General features: G+C 40.3%; 1 protein-coding gene and 1 long non-coding RNA gene across 3 annotated transcripts in view; one reads left to right on the top strand and one right to left on the bottom strand.

Annotated features, from left to right (window-relative positions):
- The window catches only part of Nr3c2 (nuclear receptor subfamily 3 group C member 2), a 324,444-nt gene that overhangs the window by 190,784 nt on the left and 106,467 nt on the right, over positions 1-27,193 (top strand). The gene's annotated exons all lie outside the window — the stretch shown is intronic.
- LOC113185528 (uncharacterized) lies at positions 1,366-27,193 on the bottom strand. The gene is made up of 4 exons (XR_003301140.2): positions 27,146-27,193; positions 25,076-25,234; positions 24,655-24,747; positions 1,366-1,450 (listed from the first exon to the last, which is right to left on the bottom strand). It is a non-coding gene; the product is annotated as an uncharacterized LOC113185528 (long non-coding RNA).

Here is a 27,193-nt window from a genome sequence, read left to right as displayed (position 1 = left end):
TTTGGTGCATTTGTTTTTTTAATAGCACCTCCTGTCACACTCAAAAAATAGCTTCTGTAGTTTCTCTATGACAAATTATCAAACATGACCACAAGTGTCCATCTCTGTACACTTTCCTAAAATCTTTTAGTTCCCTCAATGCTCAAAACAGTGAAATACAAGCATCACTCCTGATTTTAAAGTCATATATATTATGGTATTCCTAAATCTTCAAACCATCATTTCCTGAGCCTTTTTTTTTTTTAAATAAAGGGAGATCAACTGCTAAGTTGTATTGAAATGGTGTGTGTCTAGATGAAGTATTCCGATGTTATCTCTTCACTCATATGGAAAAAATATAAGATTTCATTAGAAAAATGAACTGTTGAGAAAGAAAGTTCAAATTTAGAAACTTGAAAATGAATGTGCAAATGCCTACTCCTTGCGCAGACGCTGAAGTAACAGAACAATGTCTGTGGGCACAAATACCAGAAGTCATTGCAAAGTGGACGCTCACTTTATGCCAACTCTGCAAAGCTTCCTTAGAACATCTGTTGGGGCTACAACATAATCCCTTTACCTACAGGTAATTGTTTTCAGGCCTATTTTACTGTATTCATTTTTTTCTATCCCTTTAGAAATGGGAAAAATACATTATAATTCTGCTAACTCCTAGGGGAGCTGGGTTGGGGATCAGGGTCCTCCTTGGGGCTGCCCTGGTTTAGCCCTAGAAACACAGAGGGGTTGAGTCACAACTTCCTCCCATTTGCCCACTGCTGCTGCTGGTGGCCATCTGCTAGCTGAGAAGTTACGTGGAAAAGAGAAAAGCTGTATAGTACTCCTCATAGCTTGGCATGGAAGGAAAATGTCAGTAAAGATGGACGGGCGGAGAAGGGGGGCAGCTTAGTCACAAAATCTGGTTGCTGACTGGTGTTTTAGGATTTCTGCTCTTCCAGGAGAGGAAAAATAGGCATGGTTTTTAGGCATGGCAAAACTGTCATGCTGACCATTGTTTAAATGTTTGTTTCACAACACCAAAAATTTAAAATATTGCCACCCCAACAAAAGCAAAAACATCCTCTAAGTTTAAAATTAAATCGTTGTAATTAATGGTTGTAAGACTGTATAAATCTACTAAAAATTTAGTCTATGAACTGTACACAGATAGTGGATGCATTATATAGATGCAAATTATACTGCAATAAAGTAGTTATGAGTTAAAAAAAAATGCCAGATTTCAGAACAGTTGTATTATGTTATTAGGACTTTCTAAAATTCCACTGAGCCATTCTGTTAATTCTTACATTTAGCAAAATGTATTTTAATTTTATCATGGAAAATTTTTAAAACAGTATGATGAAGTCTCAAGTCGCCATCTTTCAGCATCTCCAGTTACCAGCATATTTTCTTTGGTGCTCCATTGGATTATTTGAAAACATGTCGCAGATATCCATAAATCTTCAATATGTACCTTTAAGAGAGAGGGCTGTTAGAAAAGTATAATTGTCACTTTAAAAATACAAGTTATCACTTAAAGAATAATCCTTGAAATCATTGAAAATTCCCTTAATATCATCTTGTAATTGGCTTTATATGACTATTCAAATCAGGAACGAGGCAAACTTCACAAATCTTAGCGTCTAAATGGCATATAACTAAGAAGTTAGTGGGTAATTATAAATGTGATTTATCAGCCATATCAAAGCTCTTATAAATATTTTCATAATATAATAGCATAAAATATTGGATATAGTTTAGTGCATGTACCCTGGGAAAATATTCATATTTAGCAGATCTTCCTTGTTTAAGTTTTAAAATCCCCTGATCACATGTCACCTTCCTACTGTTTAGCATAGAAAAAACTGAGTATATTGGTACAACATATTCAGTAGTCAGAAAGCTTCATGCTGGAACTCTTAACTGTATAGGACAGAAACCAAACTTGCACATGGAAATTGTTTTAGGGAGATTGCTTGTGAGTGACAGTCAACCCCATCACTATTCAGGAATATGGGCCATTTATTTCAAATTAAGGATGTATTTCAAAATAGGGATGTTATTTTATCCTTACGCCGAACACACCAGAATTTGTCAGTAGTTGTGGGAAATTTGTTTTCCAGGACAAAAGACCTAAGTTTAGCAAGTTTTAATTACTCGTGCAAAATCATTGTTAGGTTTGTTTTTTATTGGACCTAGAATCTGGGTCCTTATTTGCATTTGACAATTATGTCTCTCTTAGAAAATGGTTCTTCCACTCATCAATTTAGAGCACTGCACTTCTAACGGAATACTATTTGAGATGATTAATTTTTTGTAGAATTGGAATACTCACCACTGGGTGAAAATTACCTTAGTAAAAAGGACTAAAACACTCTTTCAATGGTACTAAGAATAAAAATCAGCTTTGTCTGCTCTTGGGCCCTTGTGACCATCGTGCACATCTGAGACTTCATTTTGAGTTCATGTTACAAGAGCTTATTTTCATGATCAATATTCGCTGAGCATTTCTTTTTCATTCTTTAGCTGATGCTACACTGTAATGCAATACTAGGAAACCACATGGTCTGTTGGATTGAGAACTAAGACTTAAAGTATAATTATATTCTCCCATTTTTCATGTGGAACTTGAGCTTGCTCTCATTTCATCTCACTGCATGATTATAACTGAGTATGCAAGCTTAAGCCCAGGAAGAATTCATTTAGAGCCAAGGCAGGGACATTGAATTAAGCAGGATATTCTATAATTTAGGATGCTTTGGTTGTACAGTTAATTAATTTTTTAAAAATACAACACAAACTGACTTCAATGACACAAAATATGACTGGCTCACATCATAGCAAATCCAGAGAGAGACAAGGGTCTAGGTTGTCTAATACAGGAGAAAAGCCATGTGAAGATTCAAGTTCTTTTCACCTCTGTTCTCCCCTCTAACGGGCTGTTTTATCCTGAGGCCGGCCTCCAGGATTAGACCCATGTGCTTTCTTATTATATACTGGAAGAGAGAAACAATTCTGTCACTAAAAAAATAAATAATAATAATAATAGAGGTTTGTTTTCCCAGAGTTCCTAACAAACCCTTAGACTTACATGGCCACTTATGAACAGTAATTGACAAATGGATTTATTGCCCTAGAGAATGAAGCATTTCCCTAAAGCACATAAGCTGAACAGGATGGGGTGGAAGGAGATAAATGTGAGTTCTCTGGGGAAGGAAGGAAGGCGGAAACAGTTGGCAGGTCAGCTACAATAATGTCCACGACAATGTCTCTTTAATTACAAAGCAGCGTATGCAAAAGTATATTTTTTTTCCAACTTTTTGAGTTGGCATCTTTGACTGAAGAACACCCTGGAGATTTCATGTTGGTGTCTTTGGGCTTTGCTGTAGCAGGTATTAGAACTGGGTGATCTGGATGTCCTAGGAGCATGTGTGGCCTGTGGTAACATGTATCTATGGACTGAGGATGGCAATAGCCTAACCATGTTTCAGCCTTTATGCTAGGAAAACCACAGACCAGATACAATTTGTTTCTTTAGAATCTGCATCTGGGAATTTCCGGTCTTAGAACTGACCACATGTGGTGGACTATGATCTCACTTGCTTTGATTGACTTTCAACAGAAAACTACAAGATGGCTTCTCTGTCTACACCTAGCTTCTTTGTCAGTAACCTTCATGGAGCCTGGGCAAGATGTCTCTCTTGATCCTCGGCTCTTTACCATCATTGTTAACCTCCTTTATGCCTCACAACTCTTTCATTGGCATCATGCAGATTTGGATGATGCCCTGGTCTTTGTCTCCTGCCAACAGTCTGACTGCAGCAAAAATATACTTTCTGATTCTTTGAACACTGCGATTGTATAGGCAGGAGTATAAGGTTACCTGAATGGTCTTCTCTTGCTTTACATATTCAAGACACTTTGAAAAGTAGATATTTGAATTTTAGTAGTTCTGAATTTTTAAAAATTACTTTCTACTTTACTGTCTTTTCAAAATTTGGATGCATGAATAATTGGGCTTTCTAAAACTTTTAAACTCTTTTTCATCAAGAAGTCATTAAGAAAACACAAAGGAAAGTCACAGACTAAAGAAAATAATTTACAGTATACATCTGACAATCTCATCACTAAGGCCTGTGGAATTTAATAGTAGTTGATCATAACTGGGTGATTATATTGTGGTCATATAAGATATTAACATTTGGAGAAGCTGAGTGAAGGATATACAGGAACTCTTCATGGACTTTTTTTTTGCAAATTTAAAAAGTTTCACTTAATCTTGATATACCTTTAAGAACTTTTTTGTTAGTCTGAAATTATTTCAAAATTTAAAGTTAAAAATATTAGCAAAAGAAAGAAACACTTAACTGAAGATACTGGTTGATATGCCCATGCAAACACAGTGTCATCATCAGTAGTGGGAGAGATACAAGCTACAAATGAAAACCTCAATAAGATACTGCTTAACACCCACAAAATTAATGATAAAGGTAGACGGCATCAAATATCAGAAAAGATAAGGGGTTGTTAGTCAGAACTCTCATGCTTTCCTGGTGGGAATGTAAGATGACACAGCCACTTGGCAGACGGTTTGTCATCTTCCCCTGAAATTCATACCCACACACACACTCCTAGGCCTACCTAGGAGTATACCTAGTACATGCCCCGTGACCCAGGAATTCTACTCCCAGGTATTTATCAAAGATGAAAACACATGTTCACACAAATCTAAGCTGTGAATGTTCATAGCAACCTTTATTGATAGTACAGGTCATCTGAATACTAATATACAGACAATTCCTGACTTACTGTTTTGTTTTTAACTTTATGGTGGTGCAAACACAATGTGCATCCAGCAAAAGTGCTACTTTGAATTTTGAGTATCGCTCTTTTCCTGGGCTGGGTGGCATGGGCACCGATGCCTCCCTCTCTTAGGATGCTGGGCGGCAGTGGTGAGCCACAGCTCCTAGTTATCCACTCAGTCACAGGGAAGCCACTAGTACTGTTCAGCGTGCTGTGTTGCCATTTAACAAATGACGCAAGATATTCAGCGCTTGATTATAAAATACTTGATGTGAGATGGTTTTGCCCAGCTGAGGCTGGCATAAGTGACCTGAGCGTGTGTTAGTTTGGCTAGGCTAAGCTAGGAGATTTGGTAGGTTAGGTATGTCAGTGTAGTTTCAACTGGTGATATTTTCAGTGTATGGTGGGTTTGCTGGGACATATGTTATTGTAAGTCATAGAGTACCTACAATGCAGTACTCCTCAGTAATGAAAAAATGAAGATAGATACAACAACATGGATAAATTTTAAGAACTTTATGTTGAGTGAAGAAAGTCAGACATAGAAAAGTGTATCTGCACAGTTCCATGTATAGAAAGTTCAAGAAAAGGCCAGACCCAGACTATGGTAATTGAGACTAGAGTAGCACTTGTCACTGGGCATGGTGGGTGGCGCATGCCTGTAATCCCAGCACCCCAAGAGGCAGGAGAATCACAAGTTCAAAGCCAGGCTCAGCAATTTAGTGAGCCCCTAAGCAACCAAATGAGACCCTGTCTCAAAATAGAAAAATTAAGAAAGAACTGGGGGTGTGACTCCATGGTTAAGTGTCCCTGGGTTCAATTCCTGGTACCCAAAAAAAAAAAAAAAAAGAGTAGTGGTTGTCCTGGGGAGTATACTCTGGTGATGGAGACTTTTTGTATTCTTCCTCACTCAAGGGACATAGATATTTATCCAAATGGAATTACACAGTAAGGTTTATTTTAGTTAAATCAAAGGCCCAGAATAGAGCAGAATGACTGGTATTGAATAAGTTCTTACTAACATTTTTAAGTGTTAATGTTCATATATGCAGAGCTATTCTGGTATAGAATATCTAAAGAAATGTTACTATGTATTATTTTCTACATATTATTACTATTTTATATTATGGATTATAGAGATTTAAAAATATCTGCTCTTAAGATAATTTCTGTATTAAGCTAGGATATTTATTAGAAGGTACTTATCAAAAGAGGAAAAATTACCCAATTAGGAATACAGCTGAATGCCAGGTGTTTGAGTTCAGTTTAAGTAAGTGTATAGGATTATAATCTTTGAGGTGTATCTGCTGTTAAGGACCTTGCCGTTCATTTCATTTTCTTTCTTTCATTTTTTTTTTCTTGTTGTTTTGGGGAGAGTGCTTTTGCTCATAAAAAAAATATATATATATATATATTTTTCCTGTGCTGTTTTAGTGACATTTTTCTGGAACTCAGTAAATTTGTTACCAGTATACAAATGATATTGAAATTTTCTTTTCAAAAGAGCTCTAATCATTTCAAAATTAGTCAAGTTTTAATATTCGCAAATTGTATGTAATTCATTAGGAGACGAGGGGAATGAATATTTTCTAAATGAGTATTTGTGTCAGTTTCAGTAGAGAAATTAAACTCCTACAGAATTCATAACATTGTGATGTATATACTTTTATAAACAAAACTCTGGAGATGAGGGAATTGACATTTTTCTGTCTCTTGAGGCGTGTTTTCTGTTGTTTCATAACGAGTTCTGTTGGCAAACACTGACTCCTACCTCCTGACGTGTAGGTGGATCGGCTTGTCTGTAGGCTCACACGGCATTTTACAGACTATTGTTTTATCCATCACTCAGCATAGAGTCCCTGTCAGATTGCCCAACCTCGAGATGCTTGCTGCCGTCCACCCAGAACCATGTAGATCTGAGAACACTCTAGAGTATTCTTTCTGCTTGGCTGAGGCCTAGAGGGTCTGGACTCCAGAGAGGACAGGAGGCCTGGAGCAGAAAGAGGGGAACAGTGCAGAGCTCCTCAGCCATGTCTCCATGGCTCCATCCAGAGACCCAAGGCTCCAGTTGGACTCCTGACCTCCTTGTCCAAGCTGTAACTCCTCGATCCTCAGTTCCTAGTGGTGAGTTTTTCTTGGTCCTCCATATTGCCTGGCTTTGGCAGAAAGAGCAAGTACTTGAACACAGTGGAGATGAGATGCCGGCGTCCCTAGGAGTTTTATCTGAATGGAACTTTCCTGAAATAAAGATTAATATTCACTAATTTCCATTTTTTTTTTATTCAGACCCTATCACATCTCTCTTGCTCCTGGAAGTTGGACACTGTTTCATTTTTTAAAATGAGGACATTCCAGTGACGGCCAGACAGTTTTCAAAGAAATGTCAGAGCGGGGGATTTTCATGGTCATTCTGTCTTACTGCCCAAACGTTTTTCCTCTGTTGAAGGCCATAAAAAGTGGAAAAATTTCAAATGATCTCCAGGCCTGACACATTACATGTTGGATTCACGAAGAGCTGAGGGAGAGGCTCCTTCCTCGCCATGCCCCCTCACTCTTTCTCATGCGACTCTTTCTCTGACACATTTATAGGACCAGCATGTATTCAGTGCTTGCTTGGAGCTCTGCTTTGTGTTAGGGCTGAGGAGACAATATAGACAAAATCATGTGCTCTGAATGTCATTAAATAGCACTCTACATTTTATTTTGACTAATATGTGTGTCTGTGTATATAGATACTCTTTCGAAAAAATCCTTAAGATTCCATTTTCCCCTTAATTATAAAATGCGTGTCTGTCTAGTTCATTTAATGTACTGTAGAACAGCCCGCTTCCTCTCAAGGTTAGGAACCTCCATGTGTCTATACCCGTGCACTTCTCTTTTTTTCCTGCACATTCTTTCTCTGGTCCATATCCTTCCCACCTAATGTTAGGCTCCTGACTCTGCTCTTCTCCCTTTTCCAGTTAGTCTCTTGCAGTCAGCACACCTTTGTGACCATCTCCCGGATCACCGTCTCCCACTCTGGCTTCATTCTTAGGTTCTGTGTGCTCACGTGCCTAGTGTCTCTTCCTGTGCCTATCTGTTGCCAAAGCCTAAAATGTAATAAGAAGAAAATGTCACTTCCGAGCCTGCCTGCACACTCGGCAGCTCTTTCCAGCTTCCAGATTACTATTAATGATAACACCCTATTTCAGGCACCAAGGTTTATGACCTTCAAGTCACTTGTGATTCCTCTCTCGCCTTTGTTCTTTAGGTGAAAGTCTCCGAGTCTTATTAACTCTTCCTACAAAATATCTGCTCTGTATTATGTTAAGTGAAATAAGCCAGACTCAAAGTCAAGCTAGAGAGAAAAAAAGGAAAAAAAAAAAAGAAAGAAAGAAAGAAAAGGGGAAAGAAATGAGTAGGGTCTTATGGAAATAGAAGGGAGAAGAGTACAGGACAGGGAGAGAGCCAGTGGGAGGTGGAAGGCAAGGAAAGGGTATTAGGGAGTGAAACTGACCACATTATGCTACCAGCATCTATGAACATGTAACAGTAAATCCCACTATTATGTATAGCCATCGTGCACCACCACCACCACCAACAACAACAAAAAGATTAAGAAGAGAATTTGGTGTCAGCAGATTGGTTCAGGAAAACTAAATAAGGATGATGACATAATTTAACCTCTGTTAAAATAAATTTCTGCTCTGCCTCCTCTTCATTTCCAATTTCCCTCCAGGTGTGGATGGCTGGCAGTCTTCCCTGTCTATCCTTCAGTGTTTCACCAGTGAGGAATTCTTTGTGCCTTCCTTTAATAAGAGCTTTTCAGAGCTCCATAAAGTCTGATTTTTGTCTGCCCTTAAATAGGCTTCCACCTTAATCAACTACCAAATACTCGCTGACAGCCTGCCAGGCACAGTGGAGGCATATCGAGGTTTGTAGGATCCCCATCCACATGCTCAGCCTTCATAGTCTTTGAACTTCTCTACAAACACCACTGTGTGTGTGTGTGGGGGGGGGGGTAGCAGTTCATGGTAGTGCCTGATGCAGCCAGGCACACCACACCTGTGGGTCTTAGGCTGCATCTTGGGTGATAAGAGTAAGGAGTTGTGTGGGCACAAAAAAGAGATGCACTAAAGACTAGAGAGAGAGAGAATCTGGATGCATAGTGTCTGTGCTGAAGGGAGGGACTATCAAGGTAGGGCAGAGTCAGCGGTAAGGTAGGAAAGCGGGGCTCAGACTAGAATACTTTTTCTCCAACTATTGAATTTCTATCCCTGTTTTATATTCGCCATAAAGTGTTCCAAAAAGGAAAAAAAAAATAGTTCACATTGTTTCATTATTTGATTGCCCATAGCATCTTTTCCTGGTAGCTTTCTCTTATACCCTCTCCCATACATTTATGCATGCAGGTCGTATTCAATCTATTCCTTCGGGTCCCGAGGGCATAAAATGTTATCTGAGATGTTTTTGTAATCCTGTAGCATCTAAGAAGCTGCTAGGCACATAGTACATGATCAATAAACAGTTGTTGAATTGAATTGCAGTGAAATAAATAGCAAATTTCTACCTTCTCTGCTCCTTCCCTGTAAACATTTCAAGTGGCAACCTATAAAGTCTTGTGAATTAAATAGGAATCTCAATAAAACAGAAGGTATAATCTGCATTTTGAATTGTGTCATTTTTATGTTTTGTTAATTTCCTAAATGCTTATCATTTATAATGAAAAAACAAAGTATCCTGGGAGTTTCCAATCACTCAGTTGTTAATAAATCAGTGTATACATTTCTAGGTACATTACTTCTTTAACTATCATCTTTTGGCAATTTCAAAAGAGAGCAGAGTTGCTATTGAAGAAAATAAGAATTTTTTCCATCTTTTTAGTAGCTGTGTATAACCAAAGTGAATTAAGTTCAGATAGTCACTCTAGGCTAATGGAAACTTTGAGCTCATTTATGAAATCAATAGAATTTGGAGTATATATCACACCATCACCTTCTTTTTCTTTTTCTTTTTTTTTTTTTGAGGGTGGGATTACCAGGGATTAAACTCAGGGGCACTTAACCACTGAGCCACATCCCCAGCCCTATTTTGTATTTTATTTAGAGACAGGGTCTCACTATGTTGCTTAGCACCTCACTTTTGCTGAGGCTGGCTTTGAACTCGCAATCTTCCTGCCTCAGCCTCCTGAGCTGCTGGGATTATAGGTGTATGCCACCATAACTGGCTCATACCATCTCCTAAGTAAGTAATCTTCTAGGGATTTTAATTGTCCATACTCTCCCTATTCCCAATAGTTGAAAATAATAGAAAAATTTTATTTTAAATGGTACTTTATGCCTCTTCATGAAATGCATTCTAATTCTAATAAGGTCTCATAATCAAGGCAATATAATGATGGTGTTCTATACAATAAATCAGCCAAAGCTGTTCTTATCAGTGGCTTTTTTTCCTTCTGTATCAATAGTAGTAGTAATAGTAATAATAATAATTATTATTATAATTATAATTATAATTATAATAATACACACTATTTACTGTTTTTCAGACATAGTGCTTTTCACATTCTTTTCACTAGTTTAATACACACACACACATACACACACACAGCCATAAGTCAGGTTGCTGTAATTATTCCACATTAGAATACTAGGACCATAGCCTTTCTTCTAAAAATTACTTCATGGTGTAATATATATATATATATATATATATATATATATATATATATATATCTTACCTTCTAATTAAATCACAATTATTAAAGGTTTTATTCATTTCTAGTGCCATTAAATTAAAAAGATATAAACTTTTATGGTTCATCTGGAACAAGCTCTTCTAATTTGCTCTGTCATTTCCTCTTTGACTTTGTATCAACAGTTTCCTTTTTCATTTATGGTATTTCATGACCTATTATGACCAGTAATTAACTGGACCTTCCTTGTCTTAGAATCAGTATGGGGACAAGGAAGGATTTTATCCTGTGAGTAGCGTGTGCACTTCTTGTGACATGGTGGTGCCACAGCTCTGGAGGTCTCATTGGAGCTGAGCTGGTGTGGTCAGCAGTCATTTTTGTAGGTTCATATAAACGAAGGCATACAGTTCACCTCTCCAACCCTCCAGTCTTCACCTGCTGACAGCAGCATTCAGGAGACAGAGGAGCAGGCCCAGGTTGCACCAGGAACATCCCAGAAGCTGTTTGATTCAAACCCACAGGAGTTTAACGTATTTCCAACATAATCCCACCAGAAATTTGGTTTCACCTTCAGATATTCTTTGTACTTACTTTCTTAGTTCCTGGCTTCTTTATTTTACTCCTCAGTACGTGATAACAAGGGCCTCAGAGCCTTTAAAACTGTTGAACTTGAAGTAAAAAAAAAAAAAAAAAAAAAAAAAATCTGAAAACCTAGGATAAAGAGGGGTCTGCTCCTGCAGTTCTCCTACATCAACACGGTTTCTCTGCCCAGGCACGCCCAGCCCCTCCTCGCAGCAGCTGTGCGACATTTTCCTATTTTTTACACCTCTAGTTGGAGTCCAGGAGGAAGTTGTCCTTTGGTTATAGGTATCCTGAATCTGCCATATGGAGCTGCTTCCTGTGGCCTCGGGAATCACAGGTCTCTCCAGTATTTCCTTAGCATCTGTTTCTTCTACCTCTGTGGTTTCTAAGCCTTTCAGTTGTACAATTCGTTCACACTCTTAAACAAAAGCTCTTCAGTTTTTTTGTTTATGTAAATTACAGCTATTGATATTTTCTTGCATTAAAAAATTAAAACAGATGTACAAAAACAGTTAATGCCTCTAAAAATACCAATAAGAAGCAATTTTGTCAACATGAATCACATTTAATAAAGAGAACTATAGAATAATAATTCCTTTCCTTTAATAAAACAACAAAAACCCATTACCTGGTAGCATAAAATAAATGTTTTATGAAAAATAACTTTTCTGAAAAAAAATTACTGAGAAGAATGGCATTGTTTCATATTTTTGCAACAAAACTAGAAGACAGCTGGATTCTTGGTGATGTTGTGGTGAAGGTATATGAAGAAAATCAGCTTCACACAGATATCGCCTAAAAGATGAGGACTGTTTTCACAGCCTTTTCGGATTATTATGGATACTTCATGTAGCCCCTGGGAAACTCCATTGTGTATGAGAATGAAAAGGGCCAATAATGTTTTCATTTTTGAAACTACTTTTGACTTCTTGGACCCTCTAAAGATGTGGAAACCTTGGACAATGTGAGCACCCTGTTCCAGCTCATCAAATGAAAATTTTCATTTAAATTTTAGGGTTTCACATAAAGTCAAAACCACTAATTTAGGAACTTGTATCCAGAATTTATAAAGAATAAGTTACTGGGCCCGGCTCGGTGGTGCATGCCTGTAATACCAGCCACTTGGGAGACAGAGGCAGGAGGATTTTGCAAGTTCAAAGCCAACTTCAGCTGTTTAGCAAGGCGCTAAGCAACTCAGACCCTGTCTCTAATAAAATACAAAACAGGGCTGAGGATGTGGCTCAGTGTTGGAGTGCCCCTGAGTTCAACCCCTGGTACCAAAAAAAAAAAAAAAAAAGAATAAGTTACTAATAGGAAAGCAAACAGTCTTTTAAAAAAAATGGATAAAAGTTTTGAATATTAATATCCCTAAGAAGATACATGAATGACTAATAATCATATGAAAAGCTGTTCAGCATTATCAGTCATTAAGGAATTGCAAATTAAAACCATAGTGAGATATAACTACACTAGGATCACTGTATTATTAACTTATAAAAACTGGCCAATATTAAGTGTTCATGAGGATGTGGAAAAATATACAATACTGGTGGAAATGTAAAATGGTGTAGCAAACTTGCAAAACAGTTTGTCAGTTTCTTAAGAAATTAAAATTGGGCTAGGGTTGTGGCTCAGTGGTAGAGCATTCGCCTAGGACATTCGAGGCCCTGGGTTTGATCCTCAGCACCACATAAAAATAAGGTATTGTGCCAACTACAACTAAAAAAATAAATATTAAAAAAAGTTAAATATAAAATAACCCAAGGACCCAGCAACTTCACTCTTGGGTATCAAGAACAATGAATAATAAAATGTAGCCCCTGGGAAACAACATTGTGTATCAGAATGAAAAACATTATTATATTTTCATATAATTTTGTTCAAATGTACCAAGCTAAAATCTTTGCCCATACAAAGATTTTTATGTGGATGTTTATTTGAGCATTATCCAGTCTAAGAAAAACATGGAAACAATCCAATGTCAATTTGTTAATGAAAACACAATATGCTATTATCCACATAATGGAATATTATGCAGCAATAAAAAGAGCCAACTCCTAGTACATGGTGAACCGTGGAGGAATCTCAAAAACATTGTGCTAAGGGGAAGAAACTAAAAGCAAAATACCACATAGTATGTGGTTCTATTTAGATGAAATTTCCAGAAAAAAAATCTAAAGAGATTGAAAGCAGATTAGTGGTTGACTGAGGGGATGGGAATGGGAATTGATATAAATGGGCATACAGAATCTTTTTGAAATAATGAAAATATTTAAAAGCTGAATTGTGATATTTCACAACTTTATAAACTGACTATAATCATTAAATAGCATGTTTAAAATGGGTAGAGAAAATCATAACCTTTGTATCTTTAGAAAATGCATACTTGATGGACTGGGGATATGACTCAGTAGGTACGGTGCTTGCCTGGCATGCATGAGGCCCAGGGTTCCAGCCCCAGCACTGCAAAAAAAAAACAAACAAAATATACGAAAAATAAGACAGAGGAAATACACCAAATGAAAACAAAAAAGAATAAAAGCCACCGTGCAAATATTGGATTCCCGTTGCCGATAACAGAATTTGTGGTTGTGTCCTACAGCCATTTAGGTCTGCTAGAACAGGAGCCCTTCTGGCTCTGCAGGGTTGGGATCATTTCTGATGAACTCTTCAGCTGTTAACTTGTTGACTCAAGGATTCTCTTTGGACCACAGTCTGAAATGAGGATTGTTTTGGTTTTTGCCATTTTTCCCCCTGATAATATAATGATGTGTTCTGGTCACTAAAATCTCATTTCCGTCTTTTTCTCATGGAGGCACCAAAAATATGAATTGTAACTGTGATGTTTTCACTTGTTTTTCTTCTTAATCTGAAGGACTGGACTCCTGGTGTTTTAAGAAGTTAAGATCCAGTATTGGTCTCTTTTTCTTTTCTATCACTCTATCGGAATTACACAGTACCCCTTAGAAAATTAAAACAAGGCAACACCACCGTTTATCTGATTGAGTAAACCTCCTTTCAAATGAAGACACGTAGCCGTAATAGGTTTGCTTGGCTTTGAGGGGTAGCCATTGTCCTTATGTTCACATGTACCGAGCTAAAAATTCTTGCTGGTGGCTACAGATGTTCATTACAAGGGCTGCAGTGCGTTATGCATAGGTTCTGTCTGCCTTTAGATATACACTTCTTCTCTGTGCCTTACTTTTCTGCTTATAGCTCTAGGCTTCTTGAGGACTTGATTTGCAGCAAGCATTCAAATCCAGTCCTAGAGTAGAAAGCACTAGACTGTCCAAGGTCATGGGTCCCAGAACCATTGATATCAGAAACAGCAGTGGGGAAAAAAGGAGGGAAAGATCCACTAGTGTCAACAGAGTCAGGGGCAAGCAGATCCGCAGGAGGAGTATGGGAATGAAAACATGGAAGGAGGCAGAAACTCCATTGATAGGAGACTTAAATAGGGACAGTTGCATCGTTTAAGTGAATTCCGATAATCTGTTGCACAAATGGCCTCTTCTTTGGGAGAAATTCAGGAAGATGTGGCTGGTCCTGTGCCCAGGTTGGAAATCTCTCAGCTGTAAACTACCAGGTGGGGACATGTGGGGCATGAGATGTTTTTCCCTTGCGTGTCCTAAGAGCTGTCTGTATTTGTGTTCTGAGATAGAAGCAGGTTCTTGGGGCAGATTGCCTTCCCCTGTGGTGTCCACTGGGTGAGATCCAGTAAGGAAAATCACCAGAGCTTCATATGGTGACTTTTCCCCCCAAAGACTTCACTCCTCCCAGAGCTGTAGGGAATCCTGACCCCAGGGAACCCACTGTAATCATGCAAGGGAAGGCCAAGTCACAAATCAAGTTGGCTTGTCTCTGCTCGACAGGTTTAAATGTGTTATTCAGAGTTTTCACATGATTTTGTTGCTGTTTCTAGCTGTCCTGTCCCTTTCTGCTCTTGCCATAGTCTAGGCATCCAGTTTCAGTTCCGTTCTTCCCCAGCCCCCTCACAGTGGTTTCCAGCAAATAATGACTTGGGTGAAACAGCTCTGGCCGCCCTCGGGGGCTTCGCTTCTTAGGGGCCTGATCTGTAATTTGGTGTCTTTAAAAAACAGAGTAGCAGGTCACAATGGCAGGGTGATCTGCATTCAAGATGAGTAGTTCTTTCTTAGTGGGACCACGTCTAATAATATCTCAGCCCACAAATTCATCAGGTCCATCAGAGGTATCAGTTGTTCCTCAGAAACACTTGTGGGAGCTGTAGTGGTAGCTCAGTGATAGAGTGCTTACCTGGAATGTATGGGGCACTGGGTTCGATCCTCAGCACCCCATAAAAATAAAGGTATGAAAAAATTTAAAAATAAAACAAAGAAACACTTGTATAAAACTTTTCTTTTAACATAAAAAAAGTGTTATGGGTTCCCCATGTTCAGCAGTTGTGATTTTGTAAATTTGGAGGCCCCAGGTATTTTGAGAAGTCTCCAGTAAGGTCCTGATACCCAGCCAGGATCGGAAGCTACTGTGTGCTTACGTGGCTGTCAGAATGTAGCGTGGCACCTAGAACCATCGGCATGGTTGAGTCCTGGTTCCTTCCCACACCGTCTGCCTTCACTTATGCAAGTTACTTGACCGCTCCAGGCAGGCCTTGGAGTTCTCGTAGGTAAAATAGAAATAAGAATATTCAGAGTCACGCCATGGTGAAACGGAACGATCGGTGGAGTGCTTAACATAGCCTTGATTTATGGTTGTTGATCAGGAAAGACTCTTTCCTTGGTTTTGGCCATTACTGTAGCTCAGGGGCCAGATCTAGCCTACTGCCAATTTACACATGGTCTCAGAACTAAGTGATTGGGGGGGGGTAAATCAAAAGGAAAGTAGTACTTTGTGATACATTAAATATACCCAAAATTCCCATTTCGGTGTCCCTATCTAAAGCTTTGTAGGACTAGAGCCATGCTCATTTATTGACGTGTCATCTGTCTGTCTTTCACATCGCAGTGGCATGGTTGAAGAGTTGTACAGAATCTCCGTGTCCTGAAAGGTGACCCCTTTCTAGAAACTTCTCAACTGTGGCTCTAGATCCTGTGTTTAATCGTGTCCTTCTCAAGAGGACCAAAGAATGAGGAAGCCTTTGGCCTTGACGTTCTCACATTTTTGATGCCCAGGGTTGTTTTCCACGTTGTATTAAAGGAAGCACAGGTTCAATGGCTGCTTCAGTCCTGACACTACCAATGTCGATCTTTGGTCACGAGTAGCATTGCCATGATGCAGGTCAATATATCCCCTCCTCCTTCTCCATGATGCTTGCCCACATCATTTGCTTCCTCATAGGGAAGGTCTGGATAGCTTCTGTGAACCTGCCCTGCACAGTCACTACCGCCTTTTAGTGGTTTGTGGGTAAACACCTCATGGGCATTTAATGCAGCTCTGTGGATTTTCCAGAGAACGGAGGTTGATTTGAATGTTTTACCCAATATTCTATGAAACACCAGAGGCACAGGACAGTGACTCCCAAGGACATAGCAGTCAAGGACATGCCCGTGTTCTGGATGCCTCCTGTTCCCTGTGCATGCTTTTGTCTCTCTGAATGCCAGTTTCTGGGTTTGTTTTTTTTTTTTTTTTTGAGTTGTTAGGCATAAAACTAAGAATTCACATACGTAAGTAAATAGAAGGCCAGATTTCTGCCCTGTAGGACTTCGTGGCTAATGTGCTCCTCGCCCCCAACCCCCATCTGCCCCATATTCGGGTACTCTTATCCTTATCAAGGTCATGAATCTGATTTCTCCAGGTTGAAATCCAGCTGGCTCAGGTGCTTTGTTTGGCCAGCACAGTTTTCTTTTTATAATTTTTAAATTAGTTGACAATATTTAAAAACCAGACTTCATATAAAATCTGGACATCCAGCCTCCTGAAGCAGTGGAAGATCTGGCAACAGGAGCCCGTGTTCAGCGTGCCAGGGACGGGCAAGTCCTGAGCGGCAACTGTAGCAGCTGCTCTTGCCTTGAGCCTGGGTGCGCAGCGCCCTCCCCCCTTCACATCTGTCCTTCCTTCGTGGCCCCGGCCTGCCTGCAATAGGGTGGGTCCCACGGTTCCCACACGCTGCTCAGAGAGCTGACAACTAGAACCCTGTCTTTTCTAACAGGTTTCTTAGTTATGGATAATTCTCACTTGTCTGTCAGAAAGGCTATATTGTCACTGAGCCAGATGCAGTCATTGTGATCTGGAAATCTTCTGATTTTGTTTACAGGATTGAAAAAACACCACACGGAGCTAGGGGTGTAGCTGGGGGGCAGAGGGCTTGCCTAGCATGCTTAATTCCCCAGCATCACAGAAAACAAAAATGAAAAACAAAATTGTGGGAGTGGGTATGGGGTAGTTATATAGTACTTTACTTTTCTGTATTTTTTTTAACTTCTTGAAAAGGAAGCAGAATAGCAACCACTTAGATAGTATGGTGGACTGAAAACTTCAGTAGTTCAAACTTCAAGGGGAGACATTTGCACCATTTCCCTTTGTCTTTTTAGAATTCAAGAACAAGGAGGCGGTGCACGTTGGAAAGGGTTCTGTAGACAGCCACAGTGGCTGCAGTAGCGTGGTATATTCATGATGTGGCTTCACTGGATGAAACAGAATCAGATTACAAAGATCTCATTTGCAAAATTTCGTAGAACCTTGCATGCCCTATTGAAGAAAATTTTATTTTAACTTTCATCAAAATTCAATTTAAACAATTTACAGTATTTTTAGGCAGAATGGCTGTCTCAAGCGTAGTGTCTTCTTAAACTATTAGATGGCATTGACTCAAAGGTTGAGTACATGTGAAAGACTTTATCCTTTGGAACTGCCGCATAATAAAGCTAAGCTTTAGTTTCATAGGGAATAAATATATTCAGTTCCGAATACTATGAATATTAAAGTGGAAAGCCCATTCTTGACTAAGTTATCATGTTACTCCAAATGTACATCAGAAATCCATCATTACTAGGCATTGGTTTCTCACCATTTGTTTGACATTCCTTAGGCTTTAGTATCATCTCTAATGATTTCTACTTTTCCTGGGGTTGGGAAATTGGATTGCCTTCACATAGATATTTTTCATATTTTTATTAATTCTCTATTCATTTATTTATGTGCCGTACTAGGGATTGAACTCGGGGGCCTTCTACCACTGAGATACAGCCCTTTTTATCTATCTATTTTGAGACAGATCACTAAATTGCCTGACTAGCCTCCTATTTGTGATCCTCCTCCCTTCCCCACCCCTGTAGGTAGAATTACAGGTATGCCTCATGGCACCCAACTATTTGTTGTTGCTGTTGTTGTTAAAATTATTTTAAAATTTCATGAGTTGGTTGAATTTTGTGTGTACGTATGTGTATGATTTGTTCAGAGCCCTAGGAGGGAGGCTGTGTGTGCTGTGGAATTGTATGGTGGCAGCCATCACCAGCCCCAGTGGCTCTGGTCTTATCAAAGGGGGAGCACTCTTGTCCTTCCTCTACCTTCTCACCTTGCGGAAATTGCATTTCTCCTTTAAGGTCCAGATGAAAGATAACCTCCTCTTAAACCTCACTGATCTCCACTTTGTCCTTTCCCATTTCTTCTTTCTCTGTGGCCTCTTAACACTTTCTAGACCTCAAAATGCACTGAACACATTTTGTCACGGGTAGTTACATGTAGTTCTGTGAACTCCTTGCAAACAAAAATTTTTTTTTCTACCAACCTTTATATGCTCAGTAAATATGAAGTGTGCCACACAGTAGGTACTCGAAGGGACAGAAGCCAATACCGTGCAGCTAGGATATACTTTGGTTCTTATCACTAATATTATCGTGAAGTTACTTTGATTAAATGAGAATCTGTTTTCTTCTTTCTGCAAACTGTGAATCAAAATGTGTTTTAATTTTCTTTCCATTCAGGTGAATCTCTCAACACTTTTAGATATTTTTCTTGTTTCTCCCCTCCCTTGACATAGGGTGACACAGTGACTGACAATTTGGGAGGGGGACAAGGTTTTAAACAGGAACATATGGCACTCTGCCCGACTGGGCTTCAGGAGGTTCAGGAGAGTCCAGGATCACAGCACAGGGTTGACATCTCTACGGAGAAGGGACAGGCACTTCTCCCCCAGACACTGGCCAATTGCTACACAAGAGGACTGTGCTCTTGGGGCAAGGGCCGCCCTGAGTTTTGAGAATAAGAATAAAACTGACTGAGCCATATCCCAGGCACAAGGAGGCTCTGTTGATGCCTAAGACGTGACTCCTACTTTGAAGATGTGCTGATAGAGGTGAGAAATGACGCACAAACACTGAACCCTCACATAGGGAAGAAAGCTCTAATTGCCAATAGGAACGTGTGCGTGCAGAACCCCCACCAGGCAGTGAGAATGATGATAGCTTATGGTCTCTGGCAAAGCTTAATTAAGGTAGTGCTGTGCCCAGCTTGTAATAGTGTTCAGCCATTGTTAGCTGGGTCCCTGAAGTTTTTATGAAGGGTGGGGATGTTTCCCAAGAGAGGAGGAAGACCAGGAGGAAGATCAGGGAAGGTTTTTTTTTTTTTTTTTTTTTTTTTTTTTAAAGAGAGAGTGAGAGAGGAGAGAGAGAGAGAATGAGAGAGAGAGAATTTTTTAATATTTATTTTTTAGTTCTCGGCGGACACAACATCTTTGTTGGTATGTGGTGCTTGGCTCAGCGGTAGCGCGCTCGCCTGGCATGCGTGTGGCCCGGGTTCGATCCTCAGGGAAGGTTTTAAGAAGAGTTAAGTCAAGCTCTTAGAGTGGTGGAGAGAGGATGTGAACGTTTCTGACCTCAGTTTCCAGAAGGGAAGGAAGAATGGGCTGGTGATAATGGCCAGAGGCTCCTTTATGTACATATTCATGCAAATTTCCATTAACTGATGGTTGATTATTATTGTGGATGATAAAACTAAGTCCATCAGAAAATGATTGGATCAGTCCGACTATATAGCAGTGCTGGTATCTGATGAATGCCATCTACCTTGTTTTGACAGATGGAATGCAGAGCTGGGAAAAACTAGGCTATTTTTGGCCTACAAGCTGTATTTTGTTTATCTCTATCCTGCTTCATAAGGCACATTATTTCATGTAACTTGATCTGAGGTGTTAACCGAGTACTTCTTTCTTTAATATGCTTCCAGAGAAGGCACAGCTGATCAAGTGTAATGATCTCCTCTCATTTTTTTTTTACTGAAAAATATTACTAATAGACTTTTTCCCAATACTTTTTTTCACGTTCATAATTGTAATAAAAATTCATACATCAGTAGCCTCCTTAAAAAAAAAAAGCTGATAGGACTGGATTGAGCAGAGGGAAAGAGTAGAGTGAACCCCTCATTTCTGCATTTTATCATCTTAACTTGGAATACATAATGAAAAATTCTACATCTTTTTTAAGATTCTAGTGCGATTACTGTTTAGCTCTCAACAGGGTTGGAGCTATTTAAAAGATGCGTGTGAATATACACAATCTTATGTTTCTCTGTTTTTATCTCCAGGATATTTCCCTGGAACTGTTTTTTTTTTAAAAGGCAATTCCCCTTATCTTTGACTGCCTTTCTCATCAAAGGCCACAGTGACTGCTTCTGAATTCCTTTAATCAATATGGAATTCTAAGACTCTGACATGGCAGAGGGACAGTGATCACAGCTTCCTCTCCCTGGCCATTAGCAGTTTGCTCTTGGTTGGGCTTGACCAGCTACAGGGTATATTTACACAGACCACAGGGCAGGACTGTATCACCTGATGATGGCCTTGTCATCCTAAGGATGACTTTTCTTCACCGTTTCCTCTTCTCAGGACCACAGAAGCAAAGGGAAGGGACCACAGAGATAATCTCATCTCTACATTTTACAGATGATCCAGCCAGTTAATAATCTACAGATTATAGAGAAATATGTGAAAATGCCCAGAGTACCAGGAACAATAATGTATTGATACATGGGGATAGGAAAGACTTCAAAAACACATTCTAATTGTATTATAATTGTTTCATCTCAGAATTTCTTCATTCACCATTCTGTGGCATGGTATTGTTCTTAGAACTAATTTTAGGACAAACGGGAATGAGTCAAAGGGGCATGGCGATTTCCAGCCACAGTGTCCAGGAGTGGTTGGCCTGGGCCCTCCAAGATGATGTAGCAAATGAAGATCCAGGTGGACAGTTGGCTTGTTGGAGTTATACTCATGGTTTGAGAAGCTTAAATAATTATTGTGAGTTGCAGGGATAAGGGGGCGGGGGGCTAGTAAGGTCAAACCAGGAGTATAAGAGGGGTACCCAGGAAAGAAGCTTGAGATGGGGGAAAGAAGCCCATCCTTACCTCAGACCACCACTTTTTTCTCCCCTTAGAAGTAGGCACAAGGAACACCGACTGACAAGTGGCAAAATTAATTACCTGGTCAAAATCCGCTAGGTTGCATCTAGTTCCAACTGGAGAGGGTATGGGAAATCCAGAGTTAATGAAGTGTCAACACCACGGCAGGCCTTTCTCTGCCCACCTCATTCTCCATTAGCAGAAAGGATCTGATCTGTAGAATCTGACCCACCAGACGCTCCTCCAGGAGGGGAGAGTGCAGAATGGAAGGACCTCCTTGGCACATACCCTCGGACTCAACAGGGACCTTGGTCCTGAGAGACTCCTGCATGGCCAGACAGCACTGCTCTCTAACAAGGGCAGATAGAGTTGGGAGAAATACTAAGCAAACTCTTCAGGCCAGCATCATGGGATGGGGGGAAAGGGATAATTGGGGCTGAAACATTCTAGAAATTTCTAACCCTAGGCAAGACCAACCCAAGACCTAAGTCTAGATAGGACCTGTCGATTGGAGACCTGGAAGAACAGAGGAATGCACAGGCTAGAAGATAAGGGCTAGAAGCAACCATCCCAGGATGATTTATCGTCTCCTAGTGAACTAAACCTCAGTGATAAACTTCTGTTTATGTGGGCCACTGAAATGCAGGGGTCTTCCTCTTTACAAACCATTGCAATGATAGTAAGGCAATCAGTTGTGGATCTATATACTTTATTAATGGTCAAAGAAAGTAACTTTTCCATGTCCTTCATGACAAACTGACATAAGGAAAAAAAATATAATTGCAAATAAACTAGCTATGATTTTTCTCTTGAATTTTCTTTCATTTAAGATAACTGTGATAATAATTGAAAGAAAGGAAATATTTCTGTGGACATGCTTTAATGGTAGTGCAAACTGGAAAAGCCTGAGATGTGAATCAGACTCAGTCATGAAGTGGTACAGTAAATGGGTGTGGACACAGTTGTTATGAGAAAATATAGCTCAGGAGGTAGGACCCCAAACCCCTGGGCTCTGCAGGATATGGAGTCTTTGAGTGCAGGAGGAGGACCACATTTAGAAGTCTCCAGAGGCAGGTGGGCTTTTAAGAAAGACCGATGTCAGAACCCCAGGTGTGGGGCTGAGGTTTGGGGGGAGTCAGAGTATTAAGAATGTTTCCAGCAAGAGTTGGTGTGCTCTGCAGACAACAAGGCAGGGGATGGGTGTGGGAGGAGGAGGCATGAGCCTTGTTAACAGAAACTGAGCCTAACATACAAGCCTCACTAGTAGAAAAAGAACTTGATGCTGAGATCCCATGTCTGGCATGGAGGGAGTAGATCCTCTTGTCCACAGTTGGGATTGGCCAGGACAGGGCTAAATGCAGCTGTACAGGAAAGGTGCCATTCCTGTGCCTGTTTTGCAGATGGAGATACTAAAGCTTGGTGAGATGGACCAGCCCCAGCTCTGGCAGTCAGTCAGAGGGGGAGCCAAGGTCCAAACAGTCTTCTCCAGAAACAGGGTTCTGCTTGTGCACTAAGGTGCTTCCCCATCTCCTGGGCCATGACCCAAGGGAAGGGGAAGTGGTTTGTTGAGCACCTGGTGCATTCCAGAAGTGGAGTTCTGCATTTTAAATATATGGTTGTATTTAATCTTTATAATCCCCTAAAACCCATGAGATATATATGGTTGTATTTAATCTTTATAATCCCCCCAAACCCATGAGACATATATGGTTGCATTTAATCTTTATAAGCTCCCCAACCCATGAGATAAGTTTTGTGACTCTCTAGATGAGAAAACCTAAGGCTAATGGTTTACTCTGCTACATAACCAATGGTGACAGTCTGAATGTCACCCACAGTGAGCCAATCACTGCATGACAAACTGCATCAGAAGCCTTTCTTGTCCTGAGTTTCAGCTATAAATAAGAAATAAGTTATTTTGTAGATGGAATTTTTTTTTTGTTTTAAGCAATATAGTCAAATGATCAAATGTGGATGGTTAAAATGAATATGTGCACAGTCTTTTTGGAAAGCAAGCACTAGATGTTTCCTGCCGTGTTAAGATTTCATTGTGACTTGCCAGGTGCCTTTTGTGAGCCTGGTCTTTTGTCAGACTGGGTTCAAATCCTACCCTCACTACTGGCCAGGTGCAGCAACACGGAAAGCTACTTATTTCTTTGGTTAGGACAAAGGATGACATTGCCTTTTGAAAGGGCTATCATAAGTATTAACTACAGTAGGAATGTCACTCCCCAGCCTCACGGCCTAGAGGATAGTTCACGCTCCACATAGATGCACCCTCTCTACAGCCATCTCCTGTGGTCTATCATATTTGTATGGCAACCCCATGCATATGATCTGGTTCCTCTCCTACTGCTTCCTTTCTGATTCTCAGCAGACTACCTGCCTTGTTTCTCAGAGGAGAGACAAGTGTACCCAGTTTCCCACATTCTTCTTCCTTCCACCCTATCTCCCGTAGTTTGGACCTGGACTGTCCCTGTTGAAGGCTCGATCCCTAGCCTGTGGTGCTATGGAGAGGTGGTAGGATTTTAAGAGGTGGCACCTGTGAGAGAGGGAATTAGGTCAGTAGGGGCATGCTCTTGAAGGAGACAGTGGAACCTTGGCCCTTTGTGACTCTCTCTTTGCTTCCTGGCTGCCATGAGGTGACAGTGGCTCTCCCATGTGCTCCCTACCAGGTACTGTGCCGCCACAGGCCCCAAGCAACAGAGGCAAGCAACCATGGAGCAGCACCCCTGAAACCGACCCAAAACAAACCTTTCCTCCTCGTAGGTTAATGATCTCAGGTATTTTGTGAAGAATGAATGTTAGTTTTTCCATTACCTTATCAGTTTCTAATCATCAACTTCAAGTGGTAAAGTAACTTTGTTCAAAGTTCTAGCATATGCTGGTTTGCCTTTTGTATCATTCCCCCCCCCCCATAAGCACAGGAACTTTGGTTTACACAAACTGAAATTATGATTCAGTTCTATTGAGAATCATCAGATAAAAAGGGAAAATTGTTGGATGTGAAAGCCAGTTAGGAGATAGCTCTGAGGCTGCCATTCTTTTCTCCAGCGTCCACATTATCTGCTCGTTTGAGAGAGTAAAGAGACCAGTGAGGCCCAGGTCAATAACTTGGAGCTATAAAATTGGAGAAGCATGGGCCATTTCCATGGAACACCAGAAATAAGTGGTTTAGGATGGGTTCAGCCTTTCTTGCTTGGATAATGAATGGATGTCAAGGCATTTAAGACACGGGAAGACGAGTTTGGAGCTAAAGAATAACCAAGAGGACGATGATTAGTTGGAAGTTACCTGCTACCTACCTTCTTTGGAAAGAATGGTTTGGCTTCTGAACTTCACCAGTCCCTTTGCCATTGTTCCATGAAATCTGCCATCAAGCTGCCAGAGTGAACTTCCTGCAACACAAATTAGACCTGAACTGACCTCAGCAGACCACGCAGCAGAGCACAGCAAGTCCTGAGTCTCAGATGCTGCTCCCTCCCCACCTCCACCCGCTGTGTTCCAGTCACACCAAACTCACCCATCCCAGAACACAGGAAGTCTCCTGAGGACGCTCATTTGTTAAATAGGCTGTTTCTTTGGTGAGAAAACTCCTCCAACACCCTTTCCACCCAACATTCTCTAAAACACACATCTGATGTTCTTTCTCCTCCTCCGTAGCCTTTTCTGACTCCTGTGGCAAAGAGAGTCCCTTCCTCTTCCGTGTTCTCGGGGCACACATACCAGGCTGTTCTTTCTTGCCCCAGGGTTTAATTTGTCGAGGAGCCTCTTTTCTCACGCTGGAGCAGGAGTCCCTCGAGGACAGGGGTCTCATCCTGTTCACCTCTCCGCCCAGTGCCGGTCACCGTCACTGGCATGTAATAGCCACCCAATAATTATCTGCTGAATTAATAAAAGGACAAGCCAACGTTTTGAATTAATAATGCTCACTCCACAAACAGAACATATTTACGGTGGCTGAAAAATGTACCCTAGAAAAGCCTTTGCAAGGATGCAGAGAAATTGATAGCAGTGGTTGCCTTGCAGAAAGGGAGCTAGGTAGTTAAGGGAGAGGAAGCTTTTTGACCACGTGGCCCACAGTGCCTCTTGAATTTCATACCGTAGGCATACATTATATTCCATACCCCACACTAGCCTAATTCAGTATGTATGTGCAAACAATCTCCTATCAACTGGTTTCATAATTTCTTTCCTAGCAAAAAATTGAGTTTGTTGGTAGAAGTTTATGATAGTTGTCCCTTGTTACCAATATCAGCTCTCATCTGGGGTTCATTTAAGTCTGGAGCTATACTGGTATTCAGAAACCAGGCTGTGTGTTAGAGGGCAAATAAGGACCCACCAAACTCTGTTAATACCTTCAAAATGTCACAAGTAGCTTGAGTCCAGAGAGGCTGAACAAGAGTCCCTTCTCTCTATCCTGGCCTCATTTCTACTTTTGAGATCTTGGGGGATTTGCTGGTTGGGCAAAATGAATGAAATTTGATTCCTCGGAACCCAGCACACAGGATTTTTCCACTCCTGCAGTACTGAGCACATGTCTGCTTCGAAATCCAGAGTTTAGAAGGTACCTTCTGATGAAGTAGGAATTCAGCAGGATGCAAGTTTGGCATCCCATGTATGATGACTTTGGAATCAGAGGGACAACCTCAATTCATGACTTTCTTTTCCCTCATCAAAGCAGGTGATCCTTTGTAAGTTAGCCTAAATATGCCTTTCACAGATTGCTTCTGCACCATTTATTCCCTCTAGGTTTAAGTGAATGTATGGACTGATGTGGACCAATAGATTAACTGCTGGGATAGAGCTCTGAGCATGAATCCCAGCTAAGCTGGTCACATGATTTAGCCTCTGAGTGGGTCTTAATTGGTCATTTTATCCCCATTTTGCCAATCTCATTAGGTTCCCCCCTTAGGATTTTTCAAATAAGGATTCAGTTGTATGATTGGTAAAGCACCTGTCACATAATAGGAATTCAACAAATGTTAGTTCCCTGCCCACTGCCCTGAATAACTTATTAGTTTATCTAGATAACAGATGTTTTTGCATCGTGAAGTACAACTATGTTAAATTCCTAGTACTAAACGTGTGTAACACGTAAGTCACACTCCCCCAAAAAAGGGTTCCTTGTTCCACGCTGCTAATTTACTTGTCTTATTGTATACCATAAGAAATGTTTCTCCCCGTTCAAATCTTATAGCACTGGGATTGTTATATGTATTTCCTTTGATTATCTTTTACTAAAATATGCTTAAAATTTAAGTCATGACTATATCAGCAGATACAGACATGTACGTATGGGTATGGATATATAATGTACAGATATGTATAGATACATAATTTTTTTTTAGTAATGACCAACAAATACCTTTCACTCCAAGAAAAATGTTTATCTAGGAATTTCGTGCTTACCTCTCCTGGAAAAAACGTCTGAAGCACCACAGGGGGTGGATAAATAAGTCCAATTGGATTTCTAAATTAAAATCTTAGTATCCTAAAAACATCACTTGAAAAGTTGGATGTTTGAAGGTGGCAAAGGCAAGCTATACTCCAGTTGATTCTTTTCGCCTGCTGGCATTTGAGAGCATGTTAATCCAGGCTCACTCATAAACCTCAGCAGCAGGAGATCATTGTTCATTGGTTTATTATGGCCAGACTGGACTGGTTTTAACTGAGCAGAGGAAGTTAATTATCAAATGTTTTAGTTGGCTCTAACAATGAATAACCAGTTCTCCTTGGACACCCTGGTACTCACTGTGCAGCACTCTAAGATAGGGGTGGGGGATGGGAACTCACCCATCAGAATCTGCAATGCGGGAATTTGCCATGGACTGCCCTGATCTG

This window comes from Urocitellus parryii, chromosome 10 (assembly GCF_045843805.1).
Source record: "Urocitellus parryii isolate mUroPar1 chromosome 10, mUroPar1.hap1, whole genome shotgun sequence".
Taxonomy (NCBI): domain Eukaryota; kingdom Metazoa; phylum Chordata; class Mammalia; order Rodentia; family Sciuridae; genus Urocitellus; species Urocitellus parryii.
The sequence above is the reverse complement of the archived record's forward strand: the minus strand, read 5'-3'. Positions and strand labels throughout refer to the sequence as shown.